The sequence below is a fragment of the Hermetia illucens genome, chromosome 3 (assembly GCF_905115235.1).
Source record: "Hermetia illucens chromosome 3, iHerIll2.2.curated.20191125, whole genome shotgun sequence".
Lineage (NCBI taxonomy): Eukaryota > Metazoa > Arthropoda > Insecta > Diptera > Stratiomyidae > Hermetia > Hermetia illucens.
The window spans coordinates 116,608,591-116,634,482 of NC_051851.1; the positions used below are offsets into that span (position 1 = coordinate 116,608,591).

General features: G+C 36.0%; 1 protein-coding gene across 3 annotated transcripts in view; it reads left to right on the forward strand.

Annotated features, from left to right (window-relative positions):
• Positions 1-25,892, forward strand: part of LOC119653222 (trafficking kinesin-binding protein milt) — a 183,560-nt gene that overhangs the window by 75,513 nt on the left and 82,155 nt on the right. The gene's annotated exons all lie outside the window — the stretch shown is intronic.

The following is a 25,892-nucleotide window of genomic DNA, read 5'->3' on the forward strand; positions in this document are numbered from 1 at the left end:
GGGTATTTCGGATGCATGATTTTTTTTCAGATTTTTCGGTTGACTAGTTTCCGAAAATGGGTCCGTGAAAGAAATGATTACTTTCGATGCCTCGCACTCACCATCTTCCCAACAAATGTCAAAACTAAGACCGGCTTCGAAAACTACTAACCGAGAGATTTCTTTTGATAATCCACACGACTATATTTGGTGAAAAAACTGTACACCTCTTTTTGCATGTATGAGGATTCCCCCTTAAATCCGACATAAATTAATGTGACTCACTGTATGCGTGAACGTTCACAGTTCCCACCTTTCCACCTAATTTGGCGTCAATCGCTATAACGGTTTCCAAGAAAAATGTTTGTGACAGACAGACAGAACTGTGTTCCCGATATACGTTATATCTTATGAAAGTAAAATTTTACTTTACAACGGGAAAATTAAATTGCTACTGTTTAAAATGAAATTGTTTTGCGATTTCGACAAGGGACTGTATAGTTTTCATCCTGAGTCCGAATTTTCTCCCTACGATCCTAACTACGCTCCACATAGGAGTTCATAGCCATCTTAAATAGCGACGAAAAATCTACTGTTACTTCAGACACTCAAGTTAACCTAATTTTTTAATTCCTCGCATGGAATAGTGCCTCATTAAATTATAGAGCGGAAGATATTGCAAGAACAATCCGGTTCCCGCATATATATATCTTCCTGTAGAATTACGGTGCATTACAGATGACTATTTTGTAATTATCACTCAATTTTAATCATATCATTATATTATAATATTGTATTTTGTTGTCTATATATTGAAACGAATCGTTACTTGCGTTCCTGTTAGACTTGGATCGTGCGCAAAAAATAATGGGTTATCTATCAGTCTGGCTCTAAGATCTAGCAAAGATATAAAATGGTTTCTCCGCTTACATTGATTGCTTTCGAATAACATTTTACAATCTAAATGCAACAAATAATAAATGACTTTAAGTATAAACATCAATTTCCTTCTCTGTCGATAAGAATTTTTATCAGTCAATGCACACATATCCATCGTACGATTGCATTTATCGCGACCCAATATGTATTAGCACTTAAGAAAAAGGCCAACTGAATAATTAGCAAAACTGTTGATTATAAACCTTTGATTAGATTATTTTTATTTTAATTCATCAAAATGAAAACGTAAACATGATTAGAAGCTAGTGTAAATCTGGTCTCGAGGAAAATTTTATGTGACTTTTGTCACGTCCGCTATGGAGGATGAGTGAGGTCAGCTTTAAATATAATAACAAACGGTGAATAAACCGGTGTTAAAAGTGCATCTTGAGCCCTTTTCCTATGCTTATTTTCATATTAAATTACTAAATTATATAGAGAAAACGCGACGAAAATTCAAGATATGTAAATTATGCTAATATAGTGTTATGAAATGAAATAATACATTTGAAATTCAATTCTGTCTCGTGATGATTTTTTTTAGGATATTCACAGTTCATCAGGTGTATATTAGCTGAATATGAAACTAATTTACGGGGTTTATCAGGTCTATACAAAACATCATTATGCAATATCTCTCCAATTTCTATAAGTTAGACATTAATTCGTCGCGCCGATTCGATCGGTTTTTCATAGAAAAAATACAATAGTAGATGCTTCAAAACTGACTTTTTGCATAATGCTAGAACGTGCGTCTTATTAGTTTAATCGTTTGCAAAAGATTTTGAATAAAATCCTCTGTTAAGCGCATCTTTTTACATGAGTACTTTAAATAAGTAGCTCTTCAGTTGTATTCCACATGATTGTGTTAATTTTTATGACTAACAAATTGTATACAATTCCCTATAAATTCGAGTTTTGCTGATTCAACTAAGTAGTCACTTTCAAGTGATGGTCATCCGTAATGCACACAAATAAGCTTACAGAATATGGCTTAAAACATTCGTATATTTTCATAGAAATATCGTGTAGAAAACAGTTTGTTCAAATAACGAAAAGTTTTAATTATGTGAAAAAGATTGAAGTGAAATTGTAATTATTCAGAATTATTTAAGTTACGATACTGAAATTTCAGGAAATTTATTGGTCAAGTAATATTGAGCTCAGCGCACATACACGAGAAGGGAGACTATGTTTCTCAAAAAGACCACTTCGATATTCTGCCTGCCGATGCAGGCGAGGTAAACTTAAGTTTATTGTTATTCTAATTATTAATATAGAGCCATTCTTCTGTTGGTGGCTTGTGCTCTCTTCGTCGTAATGGAAAGTGGCGGTTCGAATCTTATTTTTTTTTCTTTTTTTGGGTAAGGAGGTGAAATGCATTTACGCACAAAGTGCCGGACTCCTGTCTCAAAAAGACTACCGGCTAAAACATCCCCCTGGAGCCTCCAGGACTCTGACCCGGAGCCGTTTGACACATTACCGCAGTATAGTAGCAAAACCCCGTACTGGCATCTGTCCTATCCATCTCCTTCTTTTTCGCCTTAAAAATGCCTTGAGTGTAACGTGCACTGGACTCCCAAGTGTCTTCACTCTGCAGCATGGCCTCAATTATGGTGTTCGGGGACCCAAAACACCCTTCCATCCAAAAATGACGGCGATGACGCTCCGACCTTCTGCAGAAGAAAAAGATGTGACAGTCATCATCCATTACGTTCTTGTAATAAATACAGTCGAGCAACCGTGATTTCTAAATGTGTGTGCAGGTAAGATTAAAAATACCCGTATCCGCTGAGCAGCTGGGTTAGGTAATAGTCAACCTCGCCGTGCTTTGGATTGAACCACGACCGCACGTCTTTTATGAGATGCGCGGTCCATCTACCTCTCGGTTCTTTTCCCAGGATTGCTGAGTACGCAGAGAGTACAAACTATCTCTTCAGAGCCCCTTGTACCTTTGTGCATGCGCTAGGCGCTTACAGTACATTTCCTCACTGAGGGATTCAGCCCATATTTCGGAACCGTACAGGAGGACCGACTGAACCGCGTTCATCAGTAAGCGACGCCTGCTGGATAAGGGACCTCCGACATTGGACATTAACCGGCATATCGCAAACATTCTAGTCGTAACCTTGTCTGCGGTGCTGTGAACCTGTTCGAAGAAGCTCATCTTTGTGTCTATCATGATTTCCAGGTCACCGCCGGCTCCTTGGTTAGCACAACGATTTCAGTTTTCTCCAAAGCTAGGGAAAATTCATGCTCAACCATTCATCTGCTTACTCGCCGCATCACCATTCTTAGTGTGCGCTGAGCCTGTTCAACCGTTCAACTGTTCAGTGCCGCAACATCGTCCGCATTTCCGACCTGATGCGATTCACCAGGCATCTCGATTCATAGGAGGCTATCGTGTAAGGTGTTTCAAAATCCGGACCAAGGATAGATCCCTGAGCCGCTCCCGATGCTACGTTCATTCTGCGCTGTCTTTCCCCGGTCTCCTAGAGTAGAGCACTGTCCTTTAAATAGTCCCTTAACATCCGCGGAATTAAAGGCGTTTCTTATATTGAGGGCCACAAGGAGCACCACTCGCCGACAACGACGACTGTGTGCTAGTTCTTCCGCTTGAACCACTTCCCCAATGGTATCAATTGCGGAACGCCCCGTTTTAAAACCATATTGAGTTGGGAGTAGTTTCCCGCAGCACAGATTCGGACCACAATTTTATTGCCCTTTGTTCGACTTTCTTCAGTCGTCATGGATGTTTATAGTCGTCTTTGTGGTATGCGTTGATTTTCCACATTCTCGTCAAATGGCAGGTGACTTTCAAACGATTAGGGATGTTCAACTCTTCCCATATTTGTTGAGTTAAATATCCTCAATGCTGCTTCTGCGCTGCTCATTTCAAATCAGATGCTCTAATTTTGATATGCTCATTTCTAATTCTTGGTCGTTCTAATATGTCCTCACGTATCTTGTTGGGTCTCACTTATTAGCAGTACGGTAAAAGGCATTTTATTGTATATTTTTATTAATGCTATTGGACAAGTGCTTGAATTGATAGTTGATCGTCTGTTACAGGGAGATAATTTGCGTTGAAAACTGTTCATGAAAACTCAGTTTAATTAAAAACAACCAAGCATACAAAGAACGAAATTAGAATCTAATAACTTCCATCAATATAACACTTAGGACTAAAATAAATAAATTGCATTCACTGAAAACACAAAAGCCTCTTTTCTCACCAACAATCCAAATCACTTCTATGCGTATTTAGGAGACTTAAGCTATTTCACGGGCAGTTTACTAATCCTCAGAAAAATGCAGGTTAATCCCCCTAATACACGCTTTAAAATAACAAGTCCGATTACATTGTAGGTTTTCCTGTTGCTTCCATGTTTTTGAAAATATTGTATTTTTCAGCCGAGATTTTTTGATCAGTTTGGATTTTTATTCATACAATATGTATAGACGATTTCTCAAATATTTTACTAGGAACAAAATAGTTTTTTTTATTCTGTTGAATTTTGTTGTTATTAATAGGTTTATGAGGTTTGAAGTTACAATTTTAAGGCTTTGTAGAAGTTGCAGAATCATGCATAAACAAAATCTTTTCCTGAGCGTACCCTGAATATCTTCCAATATTTTTAGGTTAGCATATATCATATAATTTTTATTCAAGTTTTTAGATTGATTTGATAGCCATTATCAAGTACCAGAAGAACAATTAGTGTGGTGATTTCCTGCAGTACCTTTAAAAATTCAAAATTCATTTAAGATTAATATAAAACAAAACCCTTTGCAACGAGAGCATTATGGCAGTGCGTTATGAATAGAAATAATGAACACATGAAAAAACGTTACTTCTTATAAAGAAAATTCAAGCGGTACGTCGATAAGTTATTTGTGATGTACCTTACCTGTGAGGCTATCAATTCTATTCAAATTGGCTTCACAATTGGAATTGGTATTTATTCTGAGATTTAAAACATTTGGGTTATCGTAAATTATTCAGAATGCGGGCTTTTGTTATCATTTTCATTGGAATCGTTGGTAATGCTGGAAATAATGGGGTTAATGCCTTTATTTTCAAACTACTCACTAGAGAGAGTAAATTGTTTTGAAAGAAACCTTGCTTTCAGTCTTCATCTTTGGAAGAAGAAGACGAATTTCACCGAACCTTATTTTCACAATTACATACAATGAGTAATGTAGAGAATGTATTTGGCACCTTCCTGTTTTGCTATCCAGTAGGGAAAACAGAAGCACTGACACAAAAATACAATTTCTATTCAAATTAAATAAAGGAACAAAAGATTCCTTTTTTTCTTGTTTTTGATTATCAAGGTTTGCCATTCTATAAACAATATTATTTATTTTTATCTATTTCTTCTTGTCTAGCTATCTCAAAATTAAATTTAGTCTGAAGTTTCTCAAGGTCAGTTTACATGTAATAATCCATTGTTTACTTTTCATGAATATTATCGTTAATTAATATAAGATATGATCTCAAAAATGTGGGACTAATTTTCAATTATTAAGTAGCTCAAATAAGCAACAGATTGCCTTTTTGTTGGTACTTAGACGCCTTATAATGTTATATATTGAATTTCCAATTTATTTTAAAACATTTTGTTCAAGGGGGATATTAAATCTCATATAAAACTCTTTAGATGCAGCGTATCTACGCACAAATTCATAGGTGGCATGAATTCATGTTGAGTTTAAGGAGGTCCCTTAAGGAGTTATTCCACTGTTAATATTTTTTTCGATTTTTTCCTTTTTAGATATTTTGATAGATATGTAACATCTTCTTTTTCTTCAGCCGTTGTCGCGTTCACAAGCGGAGTCGGCTCGTTGTGATCGGTTTCCCCATTTGGCTCTATCGAATGCCTGATCTGGGTGCAATCTCGATGCTTTTAAATCCCCATCCAGCGTATCAAGCCACCGACTTCGACTTCGATGTTTAGACCAATCTTGGCAAGTGAATTCTCGTTAGCACGAATTGCGTGACCACACCATCGAAGACGCCTCTCTCGCAATTTTTCGGCGATTGGTGGAACCCCATAACGATCGCAGATATCCTAATTTCGGATGTGATCAAAACGTGTCACGTCACCAGTCCAACGCAACATCTTCATCTCCATTACCGCAAGACGCCGTACATTGTCTTTTATAGTTGGCCAACACTCAGAACCATAGAAGCAATTTCATAGCGCAGTTCTCCATTGGCTGGTAGCGTTGACCTAAGGTATTTAAATCGCTCAGTTTTGGGCAGATCACTGCCGCTGACAGTGATTGTGAATGTTTCATGCGGATCGGTCGTCAAAAATTCAGTGACAAGTTTTTTCATCGAGAAGCTGCCGGATGGCATTTTTCTCGGCATCAGGTCAGCCTGTCTATGGTGCGCACGCAGTGAAGAAGTGAATAGTGGGATCAGCTGATATAATGGTGAGCTTCATCAGTCGATCATTAACTCGTTCGACTTCTTTAATGGCATCACGGAAACCCTCTGAGATGGCAATGCCAACACCATATTGAGTGAGTGGGCTGCCAAAATACAGAAGTTTTAGCCATTTTTACCGCGTTCGCGTTCAATGGCGCAGCTTTTGACACAAGACCATCGAATTTCTTGCAGAGCACAGATATCAATGCGCCTTTTCCGAAGGGCTTTTGCGAGTTCCTCGGTCTTTCCAGTTAGGGTACCAACATTTAGCGTGCAGACACGTATTTGCTTTCTTCGGACTAACTTGCTTACGTCCTGACGCCGTCTATGCCTCAAGAACCCTTGCCCATTTCTCGACAGGACCGGGGCCCGTCCTGCCGCGTCGATAGAGGTGGACACCCTAGCATTTCTCCGTTGCTTGTGACTCAATCCAATCATCTTGTTTGTAATGATATTTTCTTGGTCGGCCTGTCGCGGGACCTGCCACCAAGAGAGATCAGGTAGGATTTATAATAATAATCGTTGGCACAACAATCCATATTGGATCAGGGCCTTGAAGTGTGTTAGAGCACTTCATTAAAGAAAGTAACTGTACTCTACAGTATACTGTAGGAGGCAATGTGGTCAGCATTACGCTCGCCCGAGATTATTACCCTGATTTGAGTCAGGTACTCATTCACAGCTGAGTCGACTATTTATCTCTTTCCCTGATCTTAGCATTTTATTTTTGGTTTACTGAAGATGTTGCCTCAAACCCTCCTCCTTTACATGGGCTTGTGACCAGCATACTATGTTAATAGTATGTAATATATTACATATTTTGATAGGTATGCATGTATGCTTCGAAGCAAACCTTATTAAAATCCATTTACTGTCTGTCTGTCCATCACACGCATAGAAAGGTGGGAACTGTGAGTTAAATTCTTTTATGTCGAATTTAAGAGGGGATCCCCATACATGGAAAAGCGAGATGTAAATTTTTTTTCATTAAATATAGTTATGTGGGGTATTAAATGGAAGGTTTCGATTAGTACTTTCCGAAGCCGAGGTCTTAGTTTTGATATTTATTGGAAAGGTGGGGAGTGCGGGGAGTCAAAAGTTCTCAGAAACTACCCAGCCGAAAAATTTGAAAAAAATCAGGAAGCTGAAACTATATGGTGCCTAGACTCCGAAATACCCTCCATACCAATATCTGTTCAAATAAAGTTGACAATAGTATATTACTATAATTTTTAGTAATTGGCTGCAAAACCCGCCTTAGGTTCATCGTAGCACCACGAAATTGCAATAATGTAGGGTATAATATAGACCATAATCCTAACAAACTTGGTGGAAATCGCACTGTTAAAGTTATAATAGGTCAAAGTTGTCACTTCTTTGTTAATTCAAGGCTACGAATATCAATATTACCCGAAAGAGAATATTCTCACGTAATATACGCACATATTACGTGCTAGGTTCTAATGGGACAAATGTCTTTATATAAGAAATACACAAAACCTTTCATACCTGAACCGCCCAGCTTCCGGTTTCCCGACTTGTTATGTATGTATTAATAAATCGCACCAAAAAGACGTTATGACATTATGTTATATACTTAGAAAAACAAAACGGTGCCATTTTCACCTGGGTAAATTTAATTAATTTTGTATTTCGTACTTTCCTTTTTCACATTTTTTCTTCTACACTTGCTTGAAAAATCCCACGTTCTATTATCTTCTTTTTATATCAAAAATTAATGCTAACATCTTCATCATCTCGTAACACCTGAATATTATGTACACACGTAATCCCTACTGCACCTGTTGAATAGAAGAAAGTCTCCTTCATCATTTCATCGTGTCAGCAAAATGCATCCATGTCTCTCCTCTGAAAACCTTTTTTTCCTAGAAGAAAGTGAAAATTCATTTGAATACAATGGAAAATGCAATCCAAATAACGTTTAAACTTCACAATAGTCTTCGGGGCATAGTAATTTTGCTTGCTATGAAGAAAAGCATCTTAAATATCTCGTTCGTTCCGCGAACAATTAATAAAGGTTAATTTGTGTTAAAAAGGCATTCTGACAAATAGATTTTTCACATAATTGGAAGCAGTTTGAGTGCGGAGTAGTCTGGTGTGAATTTCCCACATTGTTTGTTTTTATGTTTTAAGAGTGACAAGTGTACTGGGATCGAAGGACGGAGCGATTTGGAATTAGTTTTTTCCGACTTTTGGAACTTTAAAGGGAAAGTCGGTGTTGTCCTCAACCGTGTTACAATTGTTCAATTTTTTACAGCATAATTTAGATGTCATGACATGAAATTATGGAATTTCAGATTTTTTATGATAATTTCCTTGGTACAAAGATATATTGCTGCATGAATTTTTGTCTTATTATCTACCTTGTGAACAGTAGAAGAATTTTCGCGCTAGTTAAAATCATTTCATATTCTATTTGAATATGATAATATGGCAAGTTTTCACCGCATACAATTAGAGACTGTTCGTGCTACCAGAAATCCGTAGGTTAAATTCATTACGCAATGAAAAGAGGTTTGGAATCACATAACAATCAAGAGTCTAAAAGAATTCATGATAACCATCCAAACCATCCAACCATTTCCATTCTACACAAAATTCTTTTGGTGATTCTCATGACATTCATGCTACTTCTAAATATTATGCACAAAAAATATGCTTCAGGCAGGGATGAATAAACGACCTCAACACGAACCTTGTGGTACAACATCGTTTGTCCCATAACCACTAAACTCTTCTATTAGTTAATGTTCTTTGAATGTAAACTGTTCGTTTAAATTCGCATTTTGCAGTCGTAAAAAGAATACATGGCTTTTTTATTAAATTATTTGTTCCTCATTTCCTGTCCTATTACGAATCTAACAAGAAACTGCAACGCTCATATGTGTTTAGTCCGCTTTTTTGGCCAGCAACGCATACTACCTTTGCCAAAATATCAAATTTAACTGTGCGAAAAAACTGCCAAATGCCTAATGAAGAAGTTCATTGTACATCCTACCTGAATTCTTACCTAAGTAAAAAAGAATGACAAAAACAATGGGAAATAACTTGTCTTCTCACAGTTATTAACTTAGCTACCTGTCCGGAAAAGCGATTATACCCAATTTCAGCTTTTACTGGCCTCTTACCAGCAGTTAATCATCTGCTGTCCAGGTGTTTTATTTTTATTACCTTGCCCTGCTCTATTTTAATTTCAGACTGGATAATTGTTTCTCCCTTTCAGTTTCTTTCTTTGTATCTTTTGCTAACTAACATTGCCCCCGGTAGCCCCAAGTTATTTAATATGGTAAACCAGTGGTAAACATCCGACAGACGGATAGATAGATAGCACGTTCCGACGGCATGTATATCAAATTGAGGCGGGACAAATTCTTCAAATGGTAATACCTTTTAATTCACTCTTGAATATTGGAATTCTGAGATTATTGTAGGCAAACTCACTTAACAGTTTTAGGCGCCACGCCATGCACTTATTAATTTATATTAATGAAATTGTTTGGAAATGTTATGAGAACTTAATTTTATTGAGATAAAGGTTGGATTGTGACGCTTTGTATAATTGCGTTATGGGAAAAAGGTTTGGGAATTGAGAAAAAAATGGTTGGATTGTTTATGATTGTGGTATTGGTTGCATTTAGGAAATTATGTAAAAATTATTGTATTCGAAATGAATAGTGTGAAATATTCCAAGTAGGTAGAGACTTACTAGTTGGATAACATCAACTGAATTTATACGTTCACACATGAGTCTGTCCGTACGTTCCAGCACTTCTCATCGAAGTTTCATAATGCATAATAATTCAAATAAATTTACTTCAATCCCTTCTTGAAACTATATGATGGCACTGTCGTTTATTCGGAGATAATTTAAGTTTGCTATCCTTTTACTTCAATTAAATGCAGGGCTCTTGCTAGATCCTGGTTCTAAGGCGCCTAGAATTTTACTAGAAGCCAAACTTATATATAATATACAATCCCTTCAATGACAGAACTTTTAAGGATCCTTGAAAGTGTTTTACAACGTTCCAGGATATTATACAAGAAACATATGGTAGTATGTTTCATGCACATTATTGATTGGAGCCTAGTAATAAAGAGCGGAGTTTTTCTTAGAGTTTAATCTCCACCTGCTTGGTGATCGAGCAATTAAGGATCTGTGGGGCCAGCTGTCAACTTCTTTAAATTTGTTCTTCATTTTCGTTTGGCCGTCTGTCCGCTCATAGCAGTTGAATTGATGACAAATGAACTCCACAAAATCGCAATGGTAACCATCCGAGATATGTACTGATGATGCCTAGATTGAATATTAAAGTTTTTTTCTTGCATCACTCATGTTTTGAGGCTTCTGAAAAACAGAAAACAGTAGCGAATTCATATTTTCAGAAAAATGCCCGAGCGCTGTGAATTAGGTACTAACATTACGGAAAAATATAAGTCAAATTGCCAAGATAATGTACAGTGTAACAAAAACTTATAAAACATAACGAATTGTCACGAAAAGAGTTATAATACATCTGCGAGAGAAAACAGACGAGTACTGCAAACATCTTTGAACAATTGCAGAAAAAAATTGGGCATTTTGGAGAAAAATTTTAACATAACTGCTGTTGAAAGGTTGCCTCAAAAGCACAGAAAAACCCCGACTATCTGATAAGAACAAAAAGATGCGATTCCAATTTAGTTTGGGACACCAACATTATACCTAGGAATACTGGTCGAATATTGTGCGGTGGGATGAATCGAATTCTAATTGTTATTTTAAAAGTAAAACTTTGATTTCAAACTCTAACCTCTAATTAGGCGTTGGAGTCCTCTTTGGACATGATGTTCGGCACTACCAATTTAAATGGCGTTTATTTCCAACTGGATAATCTGTAATGCTACAAATTAAAAACTGTATTGAGTTGGTTGTAAAAAATGCTATTGGATCTTAAGTTGATTTCCTCAGTTACAAGATCTTAATCCGAACGAACACTTATGGTCGATTCAGAAAGTGAAATTAAGGAATATCAGTTACCTCACTCATAATAAATATACATCATTACTTTTGTCACTACCAAAAAGAATTAATCCTTTTATGAAAGCTGTTATCAATAAATATCTGTCCATATCATTTTTTATTCAGGTGTAAAGTGGCGTGTAAAAAGTGGCGACTACTTTAGGCCAACCTTTGCCTTTTTGTTTTAGCATTGAGAGAATTCTAAGCCAGTATCTATTTGAAGCCGTCTTCAGACGAATTGGCAGAAATTATCTCCCTCAATTAACACTAGTCACCCATCAAAATATCCTTGTTAAATTTGATTTATGTGATAGCTTTATTTTCCATTGATTATTCATTTGCACTCGTTTAACTTATATCCTCTGGACATTGATTTACTTGTGAGTTGTAAACTTCGCATTGATTCCCTCTTCTTATGTGGGTAGGTCCAGTCCAGTGAATAAGGGCAATAACCCCGCGTGTTTATCACTCACCACTCTACCTTCAAGGCTTCTTTTGTCCATTAATCAAAGGAAGGTTTTTGCCATTTTAAGCGCTTTGAAAGTTGATTGCAATTATTATAATTGCTATAACCACTCGAAGAAATTGTATAGTCAGATTTAGTTATTTTCATCTCGTTCTTTATTCAAGTGCCAAATTCTAAAGAAATAATAATTTCTTCTTGAATAAAATCTTTAATATTTAGATCTGCTTAAAGAGATACGATCGCTGCACACAAAGAAAACAGAAATTGAACATTTTCTTTGGTAGATTGATTTTCTTGGATGGCTCTATTTAATATCTAGATCTCTTCTAAAAGTAAACAAAACATCCATTCGACACTATCTATGGCAGTATCAAAGTGTCGATATCGACCAAAAATTCAATAATTTGTAAAACCTTCAATGAAGCCATTTACGATGTTTTATCGTTGCAAATAGAATCAGAGCGGAACCAAACGATTGAATTCTTTTCGTTCAAAATAATGGAGTACAAAAAGTAGATCAAGGGAGATGCAAGAACAAGGAATCTAGCAGATGCAAAAATTTGAGAGATGAATATCTAAAAATAGAAGCGGAACGCAAAATATGCACAAGTGTACCTATTGGACCGGATCCTCATTTCGTTGGATTACTTTACAATTTAATATCCATCACAGTGAGTATCTGCATCGAAACGAAACCTGCTAGAGTTGAAAAAATATTTCACTCCAGACTTGTATGTATTATTTCATAGTGCAATGAACACTCATAGAACTGGTTACTGTTAGTTGAAAAAGCAAGTATATTCACCAGATATTTTCTAGTATGATAGTAACCAATTCCTTATAGAGCAAGAAAATAAGCAGTAAATGTTACACCTATGTAACTTGCAAGACGGCCGCGATGGTCACCGTCAACTTGGTAAAAACCAGAAGTCTATCTCCAAGAGAAAAACTAGCCCCGGTCTATGTGTATCTATTGATGACAACATCGAAAGGAAGACACCATAAGATAAACATTGATAAAAAATGTGTATGTTATTTGCAGGTGATTGACCATGATTCCACGGTTGGAAGATAGTAGATTAGTACATGGAGCAGAGAGCAATTTTCGATGTCTGATTATCATTTTTCCTCCGTGAGGCTCAAAAGAAAATAGTGTGCCTGCAATTGGCAATAGCTGAAGTGAATTTAGTGGATGATGCTGTTCAAGATAGTTGACTGGTTGGCTCGGTTGTACATTGATTTTACTGGGACTCATTCGTCACCTATGGTTTTATAATCAATCAAATTATATCAAGATTGATGTTATAATATCAATAGAATTATGAGCAATCAGGTGAAGGGAGGTCAAGGAGATATAATTAGAATGAATAAATGAAAAATCAGAGACAGTTAGGAACCGATAGATTCTACTCAGAATGAAGGGTGGTTTGGAGGATCCATCAATTTGAAATTGTTATGGGTTACACAACACCTTATCTAATATTGTAGAAAAATTCCAAAATTTCGTATGGTCAAGGGACTGATTTGGTATGAAATACCGGGATTACCGATTATACGGAGTGGAAAACAAAGACTCTAGAGACCAGCAAATTTGTACGAATTAGTCGGAAATACGAATAATCGATGAAAGAATTCCATTCCATTGTATTACATATAATACTGTATTGACCGGAAGATATGAATATGCTTTGGCATTTAACCCTGCTTCAAAGTTATTCAATTGAAACCTTAAACGCGATTATCTCAGAATCTTGTTTTTTTGAAAGAATCTTCGCGTTGGACACGTCTAAACTACTAGCTCAGTCAACGCCGAATTGTCACCACTTATTTTTTTAACACTAGCTAGTAACTGAAAGAAAGATTTTCAATTCTTTTAAAAAATAGAAATTTAACACCTCGAAAAAGTAAACATTTAGTTAAATTGCTGCCATTCGATTCAATGTTTGTCTGTCTATCCGTTTGCCTGTCTGTCACACATGCTTTTCTCAGAAACGGCTATACCGATTGACCCGATATTTGGTGAAAAGGTGGGGACTGTGAACGCCCGGACATGTAGTGAGTGACATCTTTCTAAGTTGGGGTCCTCAAACATGCAAAAAGGAGTGTAAAATTTTTTTTCACCGAATATTAGCATGTTGGGTATCAAATGAAAGGTCTTAATTAGTATGCTGGTCTTGGTTTTTACATTTGTTGGAAAGGCAGAGTGAGGAAGTGCGGAGTGGAAGGATTGAAAGTGATGATTTCTTTAACGGACCCATTCTCAGACACTACCCAACCGAAAAAAATCGTGAAGCTGCCTATGTATTGTGTCCGGGCCTCAAATAATCTCCATATCGATATCTGCTCATATTAAGTTAATAATAGTATGTGAATATATTTTTGGGGAAGTTAAGTTTATCCTAGAGTAATAAAAATGTCTTGTCATATAGATTCTAGTATGAGGCATGTTATCTTCCAGTTTGATCAAAATCGTACCATTACTAACAAAGTTACAGTAGCTCGAAGTTGGGCTTACCGTGTAAATTTACTGCAACTAAATATTAATATCACACTAAAGTGCTAAATGCACATATATAACGGGCTACGTACAAATGGGATAGTTCTGCACTCATAGAAGAAACAAACAAAACCTTTCATACCTGAAGCACCGAAATTTCGATTTCCCGACTTGTTTTAAAGTTCGTATTTTGGCAAACCCTTCGTTCAGCGACTAGAGAATATGATATATTAACGATTTTGGAAGAACCGTTGTCGAGTTATGATGTCGATCGCAACCCATTCCCAAAAAAGCACTCTTAAAAAACGGATGTAGAATTTTTCCTTAAAAAAACTTTTCCAACTACCGCACAATATGTATGATGCTGTTAACATCTTTCAAATAAACATTTACAAATCTATCGAAATTGCACTGCAATTGTATGTCAGTGTTGGGCTTATTTGTATTCGTAAATACGAATACGAATAAATTCGAATATATTCGTATTCCAAAAAAGTGAATATTTTGATATTTTCACAACTGAATACGAATACGGCTTTATTCTCACCCCCGAAAGTGAATACAAACATATTCATATTTCCAAGTGCGAATACGATTTTTTTGTATCGAAATGTTAATATTCGCCTTAAAGATCAGATCATGTTGTACGCATGTATGGTGGAGTGGGACTTAATAATTTGCGGCCTACGATTTTAAAACTCACAATATTTGCCCAAAAATGGCCATTTTAATGGTTTGGTGTGTAAAATCTTTAAATTCCTGAGTTTTAGCAGTAGCATAATTTTTCTTATTCGTGTGACCGTCATTTATTATTAACCTCTTTAAATCTAGCACCGGACGCCTGCATGTATCTTTTTCACACATAATTGTAGCATTGGCGTAGATATCAATTCAGCAACGCAACCATATCGTACATTAACACAGAACCATCAATTTGAGTAAGTACATGACGATAGGCATACACATAAATCCATTTAAAAGTGTCTACGCAATTTTCGTTGCATCGTTGTTTAAATAGAACGTATGCAAATGGAGTGACTATCATATGTTATATAGTAATTGAATAATTGGAAAAATAATTTCTTAACACACGGTAGCGTTTGGGGTTTCAATGTAAATGAATAGAAGGTCGAACTAACCTCTTTATACTTGAATTTGTGTACATATGTAGCTGGAAATTAATTTCCCATTGCAGCTAAAAGGAAACTTCTCAAATTGCGTTGCATCAATATTCTTTCGTAATAACATTTTTCAACTAAATTCATTATATGCCAACCGCAAACCACAAGCTATAAATATTTTTCTATTAAATTTCACACCGTTCAGGCTGATTTTCAAAATATGAGTATGTACATATCAAAGTTCCGACCCTCTATGATTCATCTACGAATTAGGAAAATTGCAACCTCTCCTACTACACAGTATCATTTAAACATATTTGCACAGAACCTACTAACCAAGTTAAAATGTTCAATTTGCAAAAATATAATTAGAAAATGCTATTCAGCAAATACTGATTTACTTGCTGAAATAATTATGTACAAAAAATATTGCTACATCACAGACTGGTGAAGCTCTGATTACTTCTTTAAGAAAGAAAGACAAATTGTGCCAATTCAGCAGAAAATTGAAATATTCAGACATTTACTAGCGGCTCTAGAGAAGATATGCAAACGAATTTCCGAGATGTAGGTAGAATTATTATAATGTTCAGTTAGAAGTGTAGTAATGAGATGAAATTTGCTTTTGAATGCTTTAAAAGGGAAAAGTAAGCCGAAAGCCTAACTGTTCACTCACTTGACTATCTACTTTTTGTTCCGGTCTAGAAAGGAACATATTCAGTTTTGGAATTATTAATTTGACCGAAAATGCCGAATGTGTTCACCATTAACCCAAAATGACGCACTTTAATTTAGGTCCGAATTCATGATTGATTCTCTAACGTTCATCGTCCCAGTATTTGGTGGTATGATAGTTGCATCAAGTTTTGTCTAATTATAACATCTTGAAATTCATTTAGGGTGATGAATACTTCTGAATTCTTATCCTAAAAGGAAATGGGGGCTGAGAAATTGTTCAAGCTCGGGAAAGTTCACTGACTATCTGCTAAATTCTTCCAAATTTTAAATCGACATTCAGTGTATCCTTTGCATGATTTTGGAATAAGAATAATCATTCATTGTTTTATATTCGTATAAACATAATATTTCACTTTTTTTATAAACACAATATTTGAAGCTGAGACAAAAAAAATATTTTTTTTTTTATTTTATTAGGACTTTTTCAAGTTAATCCGGCATCAACAGGAATTATGAAAGAGTACACTCGAGTTCCATGCTTTTCGCAACAACTTATCTTAAGGGCATCTTCCACAATCAGAGTGCAATTAGTACAGTGTGATTTCTCAGAAGTGAAATAATATTTTGTGTAAACACAAAACCTTATTAAAATCGGTTTACTGTGTGTCTGTCTGTTCGTCACATGCATTTTTCTCGGAGGTGGGAACTGTTAACGCTCAAGCATATTGTGAGTTACATAATTCTACATCGTATTTAATTGAGGTCCCCACACATCCTAACAAGTTTGGTGGAAATTGCACTATTACTAACAAAGTTATAATAGATCAAAGTTCTCGCTTCATTGCAAATTCAAGACTGAATGTGGATATTGGTTTTCCTCTGCAAAGTTTCTCATAAACGTTCTTTCACCTTCAAGAACAATTTTCTTACATTATCCGGAGCTATAAAACATATCCGTATGTCACTCATTCTCAACCCTAAACATTAAATTACAACTCAACCTTTCTGATGCCAATTTCTTTTGAAAGCAGTGTAGCTTCATAACATTGAATGAATAAACTCGGTAATTTACTGTTGTTAAAGAAACTTGCGTCTAGGGTGTTCTGTAATTGCAAATACAAAACCCAAAAAAAATATTTAGTAAAGAAAACTGGGGCTTTTACTTTTAATTTTCTATTACCTTGGGCTTCCAATTTGAATTGTACCTAGTCATAGTTTTAATTGATTAGTGAAGAGTATCCTCCACTGTCACTCTTGGGAGGCTCAGAAATAGTATAGTGGTATAGGGTGTTTCAAAGTTACCGGACGAACTGTTTACGAGGAGAATCCAAATGTATGTATTTCCTAATGAAAAATGTGAAATAATTTTTTTTTTCGATTCCGCCACAGACATTTTATTTTCTAAAAAAAACTGTCACCTTTAGATTACTAAAATCATAATAACTCAAAATCGACGATAACTAGAGCCTTGAAATAAACGTTGAATCATAGCTGGGACTTTAGAATACAAAAGTTTATGAAAATAGAGTAAGCTTTTTTTTAAAAAATAAATTGCGCGAGATTTTGGGCTGCACATCAATGAAGGCAAGACAAAATATATGGTGGCAACGTCAGCACCGAAGACGAGTCAGCCAACAACATCAAACCGCACTGGTCAAACACGAAGAAGAATAAGGATAGGAGAATACAACTTTGAGACCGTTGACAATATCTCCTATCTAGGGTCGAAAAATCACAACCGATAACAACTACGATGATGAAATCTGCGCACGGTTGTTGTCAGCCAACAGAGCCTATTTCAGCTTACAAAGACTGTTCCGCTCGAAACGTCTCACCATAGGGTCAAAGCTCTTACTATACAAGACTATGATCTTGCCAGTCCTCATGTATTCCTCGGAAACTTGGGTTCTTAGCAAGAAAAATTGCGAACTCTTGGCCGCGTTCGAGAGAAGAATCCGAAGAATTTTTGGCCCCCTACATGAGGATGGACGATTCCGTAGCCTACACAATGACGAAATCTATGAGCGATACCATGACCGTCCGGTTGCGGATAAAATCCGGCTCAACAGATTGCGGTGGGCGGGTCACTTAATCCGTATGGACGAGGATGATCCGACCCGGAAAGTCTATAAGGGCAATATGTATGGTAGAATAAGAAGACGAGGCAGACCCTGCCTAAGATGGAGCGATGGCGTAGATCAGGACGCCAGACAGCTTTTAGGGATATCGAATTGGTGGACCTCGGCGCAAATCCGGGATGTTTGGAGTTCCTTATTAAGGCAGGCCTAGACCGGATACCGGTTGTTGCGCCGTTGATGATGATGATGATTTTGTTATGTTAATCGTATTTGGCGTTTCTCAAAGGCTTCAAGGAAGGCATGGTTCGAATTTCGCTGGTGAGAAATTTGTATCATGACTTCATGTCAGATACCAATTGACTCAGCTGTAAATGAGAACCTTAGTCAAATCAAGGTTATAATCACGGGCGAGCACAATACTGACCACATTGCCTCCTAATGTACCGTTACGGTCTTGTATTAAATATCCTAATACACCTCAAGGCTCTTATTCATTTGGATTGGATTGGATCTATGGCTTGTTAACCAAAAGGCAGTCTAACATCGTCAAATCGTAGGTATTTTTATATATACTTCGGTATATAGGTGCCCGGACGGTTCAAGTGGTTAGAACGCTGGCCTGTGTAGCGGAAGGTTGTGCTTCACATTCTACTAGTGGCAGAGGGATTTGTTATCGTGACTGGTATCTGGTGTGATGGTAAGTCAAATCAGGCTAATAATCTCGGGCGCTGCTGTCCACATTGCCTCCTACAGTGGACTGTAGTGTATGATTATGTATGATCTTGAACGAACTGCTCTAGCACACTTCAAGGTCCTGATCTAATGTGGATTGTTGCGCCAGCGATTATTATTATTACTATTATTAGGTACTTTAGAATTTAGATCACAACCGAAATGAGGATATCCGCGATCGTTATGGGGTTGCACCGGTCGTGGAAAAGTTGCGAGAGAGGCGTCTTCGATGGTATGGTCACGCAATTCGTGCAAACGAGAATTGACTTGCCAAGATTGGTCTGAACATCGAAGTCTACGGTAAACAACCAAAAAGCAGACCTAAGCAACGGTGGCTTGATACGCTGGATGGGGATTTGAAAGCCTCGAGATTGCACCCAGATCAGGCATTCGATAGAGCCAAATGGCGAAGCCGATCACGACGAGCCAACCCAGCTTGTGAACGGGACAAAGGCTGAAGAAAAAGAAGAATATTATTAGGTACTTTAGATATAGTGAATGCATCCTTTCTTCGAATTCCGCGCTATGATTTTAATGACGACCACTAAGATACTTTCATATGAAACCAACCCATGGTCTGATCTGCAACACAGTCTTAAACAAAATTTGGATGATCTAGAGTAAACTAAGCACTGGTATATTCATACACAACTCTTGCAACAAATATTTACATCATGGTATGATTGATGAGTCTTCTCTTAATTTTACTGCCCCATAATCGTTTTCGAAACGGTAGATGCTGCGATACTCGATACTTCTAGAGTTACAGTAACTATTCACGAAAACAGATTTTGCATATTTTTTCTACACCCTGGCAAGTACTTGTTGAAAGCCAAACATTCAAATTTCTCAAGGTGGGCCTATCGATAATGATACCTTTTTTTTTAACGAAATCTTTATTAAATTTAAATGAAAGTGTTTATTTGGTTAGTTTTCCATTTTTTTCGTAATGTACCGCGGGTACGGGACTCTTAGCTTCCTTTTTTTGCATTTCGCGCGAACTATCAATTATCCCCATTGATTTCTTAAGCACATACCCCATCCAATCAAATGCAACTCTACAGTATCTATTTATCGATCCTACCTTACATACCTCTCTAGCGAGAGGTATCTTTAAAAATTTCGTTTGATTTAATTGCTTGGTATTTAAGTCATCATAGAGAAGAGTAGAAATGAACAAAAAAAACGAGCGCCATGGTGAACTATACAATATTTTCACTACTTGCCATTAAATTTTAACTATCATTTTTGTTGGCATCTTGTTTTTCGCACTATTTTTGCTTTCATATCTATCATTATTTTGTAGTCATATCACGTTTCGGAAGTTGCTAATTATGAATTCTTAATAGTATAAGATGAAAGCTTTTCTTGTGTTTATTGCTTGGAAGTTCCATGAAAATTTGTTAGTCAGTCAACGATCAATTTGTTTTTTTATAGAAAATAGATTAAGATACATAGATGAAGGTTTCCAATTATATTTGTAGCCAGTAATGAAAAAATCCTTTTATGTTCATAACGCTGCATTAACATAGTGTTTATAGAAAAACATGAATATATTTTTAATATGAGATTCCCTTCTCCTTTTATTCCAAAATTTAACTACAGTTTCACGTTTGTCGACGGGTGAAAGTATTCTTTACATTGCGTGGTGGATTAAGTTTTAAATTGCACACCTAAAAGTGATAGGACGCTTTGTTTTCCCGCTCAGAACAGTAACTTTCTAAAACTTGAAACTAAACTATTTTTAGGAAAAAATAATGCCACCAACAAAACGAAAAATGCATCCATTCAATTTAGATATGTTCCTCGTTTCCTGCAATCTCCTAGGAATGTTACTGGGAAATTGCAATAAAAACTATGCATTCTATGCAAATCTCCTCGCTTCCGGCGAGTGGGCTATCAAAAATATCAAATTCTGACAATTATAATTTTAAATGTAGTTACTGCCTAGGAAATCACAATTATGTTTTTTATTTCTTGCAAAAAGTACTTCAATCAAGGTTACTTGCAGTTATACAACCAAATTGCCGTAAGCATTGAACGCTAGTGAGATTTTAGTGTCTATTCTTAGAATTGAGAACTCGATAATCTTTTTCTGAACTAACCAGCGGCTTGTGTAGCTCGATGTCATTACTCATCTGAAGTTTTCATCTCAACAAGACACAGTTTTATTAACGATTTTCATAAGAAATATGTATGCTTGCGTCTGTATTAATCATCGAGGCAGAGTTGAAACCAATTTACACTCAACTCTATTTCAAATGCTGTCAGTCTTTTCCTACGGCATATTTAGATTGGAGATATTTAGTCCGCTTGCATCATTTCATTCATGGGCCCGTTAGTAATTCTGGTGATTTAAGCATCCTATGGGTCCCTGGTGAATACTCAAAAACGACTAATCATAGATATTATGATGCATGGGAGCACATTTTTCGACCAAAAGTTTATAAATACTAAGGTAAACACCGAGGTTGATAGATATTGTAGAACACAGAAAGGCTAATCTGTCGACTGTCATAACGCATAACATTATTTACTATGCGGTTACAGTATCTTTAATGGCACATTCTGATTTCTTCAGCTGATTATACTATGTTCTACGTACGAATTGATAGAGCTGTTTTGTTAATCAACACTATTAGTGGAGGGTTCGGGGAGAAGAATGACAACTTAGTCACGCGCATGGTTTGTGCGGCTCGTTCCACAAAACAGCTGCCGGCTTGGGGGGCCTTGAATTTGGTATTGCACCCACACAAATATGTACGAGCACGCTTGTAGTGTGGTATGTGGAAAATGTTTAAATTAACCCAACATGAGTAGATAAGTTACAAATTTGATGACTTTCATCCGGTTTCGTTACATAGACCTGAGCAACAATCTACTTATTTTCGAACAGGAATGCTAATGAACAGATTGAGTCGAATTAGGGAAATGGTTGAAAAATAAATCTTTTCGATCGTTATGAATGCGATATTAATGAATTCTACCAATTTCGATTGCAGATATGGTCAGTAAGCGCTAATTTTCAGCATATGACTGACCATTTTCTGCAAAATTGCAATTATCACCGTTCTCTTGTTTTTCTGTTTTAAAAAAAATAAACAAATCTTATCTGCAACATCAAAGTAGAGTATCTACGAATATACTGATTCATGATGCAAATTTTGGTAAGAAAATCTGAATTTCCAATCTATTAATTTCTCTTCTGGAAAGTCTAGTTTGAAATTTATAATTAGTGCCAACTTCAAATGAACTTTAAATGTAGAAGTTGAGTCATCAATATTTCTTCGCAATAAATAAATACTGCGCAGTAAGTGCAGATTGCAATTTTTGTCAGAGGTAGGCATAATAAAATCGATAAAATCCACCTGATAAGATATGTATGTACAAACATTCACACTTTTCTTTGTCTCAAAGATAAAGGTTAAACATAAAAACTGACACCAAAAACTTTGTTTTTCTTTCCTATGTAGATATTTGATTGATAAAAGGGGCTTTGGGGATAAACGGTGTCACAATGTCGTATAACTACATTTCTTTGGACTAGGATATTTAGAAATATGCTTAGGACCAAAATAGGCTTGATAACAGTCGATTTTTTGATAGTAAAATCCCCTTAAATTTGATTTTCGATGTCATACAACTGTGTTCTTATGGGTATATTTCAGTGGGTTTTTATAATCTTTTTTGATAAAAAAAAAGGTAATGTCTTCTTGAATTATGATAAAAAAAATTCATTAATGAGTTTGATAATCATTTCTATATGTTTTTTACGGTCAAAGTGGTGTCCTCCAAAAAAAGGTGGGTTGCTGGTGGGAAACACATTTTCATTTGTAATTTGTAGTGATCAGAAACCAAAAATTTAAACGTTTTCTTAATCGGTATGCTTGCCTCTATCGTCCGAACCGCGACTATAATTTTATCTTGCTAAACATTAAAATGTCGGGGTAGTAAAGGAAAATCTTCAAAAATCGTGCCTATTTTTCTTTGAAAATCCAGAATAAAAATAAGAAATTATTAACGGAAATACAGCGGGTGTGTAGAATATTGTGTAAAAATTTTAGTTGGATCGGTTCAACAGAATTTTAGTTGTGCTTCGCAATTGGAAAAATGTGTTTCGAGAAAAACATGTTTAGTATGCACGTTAACATGGGGCGTGCTCTTCTATTTGCGGTAACTTGGTGAATATTTTTATTTCGGTCTGAAATCGCTGCAATATACTCCCAATTCTGCCTTCATATATAAACCATAAAATCGAATTCTGAAAACCGTCATATAGGAAATCTCCGCCCACGTACTTTTTTTGGGAAAAATGAATTGGAATCCAATCAAATTTGGACATTAATCATATTTCGATCTATTTTCGAAATATTTTTTTTGGAATTATTTCGGCCATTAATAACAAAGTCCTAACTAGAGGGGGAATCCAGGTGAAAATAATCAAATGAAAAATTTCTCATTTCAAAGGTTAGTTCATATTCTTTGTAATCTTATACAGAATCATACATACAAATTTCATAATGATCAGTTCATTATTTTTTGCGTTAGAATTCTCGCAAATGTGAAAAAAAAGTCATTCTGGGAGAAAGCGTTTGAATGAAAAGTCGCCTTTCAGATATCAAGACATTTCTCACTCTTAATTACAAACAAAATCCAGTTACAATAAATATAAATGCACTCGTGAAGAGACTGACGCCAAGTAATTATAAATACGCTGTTTACATAGCGCTACAGGATTATGCAAAGACATAAAGGGACTACCTTTTGGGCGTTCGAGTTTGAGCCTGTACCTGATAATCACTCGGGTTTACACTCATAAATTCTAAAGAAGCACAAATTTTACTTTGAGAATTTTGCAGGGTATTCTGGTATAGCTAAGTTAACAATCTGTTCAATAAAAAAAATTGATTCTTAAAAGCTTCTCCCTCCTAATGTCTCCTAATCCTAACGTCGTCTAAAATTTTACACTATGGTTCGAGGTAAACTAAGCCAAGCAGCATGAACTCTTAATGACCAGAGCCTCACTGATGTGAGAGTAGTTCTTTATATATTCTTACGAGTTTGATTTAGGGAGCTCGCTTTTGCTCGATTCACTTCATGGGGCTCATCAAATTCACCATTTTAGGAGTAATTTGGTAGCTAGTATTTTAGTGAAAGAATAAAAAGCGGATTTTCCTTTTTTGGCTACAATTTGCTTTGAAGCCAAAATACTTGCGACTAGTCTGAATCATCTCAAGTAAGTTGCTCGTAAGTACAAGTGTATAATTAAATTTCTTTGTTAATTCTGCCCATTTTCGACCCCATCTGAACGTGGCGCCGTGCCCTAGGTTCTAATCCCAGCCACGGTCAAGCATGTGTGCTATTGTCTAGATGATATGAATACAATGGGCCTACTAAAGGCCTGACTGCTGGAACTACGCTTCCCACCTTAAGAAACCCCCTCGAAAAAGTAAATTTGAACCCAAGGGCTTTAATGTTTCTTATTGTGTTCGCGCAACGATTGCAAGCCGTGTTAATACCTCCAAATCCAGCTCCTTCCATTTAGTAACTTCCATTATGATTTACTACTTTTTATACAACAATCTACAATTTTCTTTCATTTCATTTTGATGAAATTTTCATGATGTCGAAAACTCTTTTCTGAGCTTTTTTGAAAGGCAATATGACAAACAGTTCAATAATTTCCATTTTTTACCTTCTACAAATCATCAAAAATATTTTTTTGAAACAACCTGTTTCTGATATCTAAAGGCAAGCATCTAGACGATTGGGCATTAAAAGATAATCAGGAACTTCTTCGTTCCTAACCGTTACATACAAATCAGCAGGATTCAATGCTCATGTGGTCTAGGTTTTGTTATTAATTTTATCATGATTATGTTATGTGCTTTTATTGTTGCATCGAATGTGTGAATCACTGCCCACTATATGTCCTGATATGTTGTACTATCAGGTAATGTACTTTGGTAATTATCATTATTCGAGAGTGTGGGACCAGTACTGGTCCATAGTTTCTCAATAGTCTTCCTTCCCGACTATTCACTTGATTCTTTTTCTCTTTTCAACTTTCCTTAGGCAGCTCCTGATGGATATATTATAGAAATTTTGTTAGCATTTATTTATCCGCCCTTGCCTTTTTAGAAACTTTGTTTTAGGCTATTTGCTAAGACTCGACCAATGTTTAAAACTATGGTCACTGAGAAATGTACGTCAAGATATTTATAGGTGACTTCATGGCTAAAGTCGGCCCAAGCATTTCCTGTACCCATAAAAATGAAAGTTACTAAGCTGTTTTGAAAAACTCGTAGCAATATGGGAATCATTCATCATGCTATGGCCCATACACATGTATATAATAATTCTCATCCAGAAGGCCTCTCCGCAGTCTCTCATTTCTAATTCCATTTCTCCCTCATGAGGTAAGACTGTGTTTCATTCTCATTATCATTACACTTAATGCTGTGCAAGTGATAAGTATATAGCAATGAGACCAGCGCAAAGACAAACACAAACAAACATCCATGACATAACCAGAGATTGAATCCAGGAAACTAGGTGGAGAGGCTCACGCTCAATCAACTCGATCGTTGGACCGTCCATACTTATCAAGCTTGATAATATAAATCAACTTCAGTTTGGCAACCATTGCTTAATACATATGCACAATAAAGCTACCTCTCTCATTATTTCTAAAAGGAACTGTTCTTAAATATAATTAACGAAAAAAAAAACATTGTGCATAAAGAACGTAAGGAATACTCAGAAATTAAACGGGAGTTCATTTATGAATATACGGTTCGCTCTTGTTATATCTGTTCCTTTACAAAGCGAATTATATGAAATCGGAAGTTAATTCACTGTGTGACCGGAACCTTTGAGTAATGCTACATTGGTTCATCTATAATATTCTTAGGAATTGTAACAAGTTTCTTACCTCGAGTATGG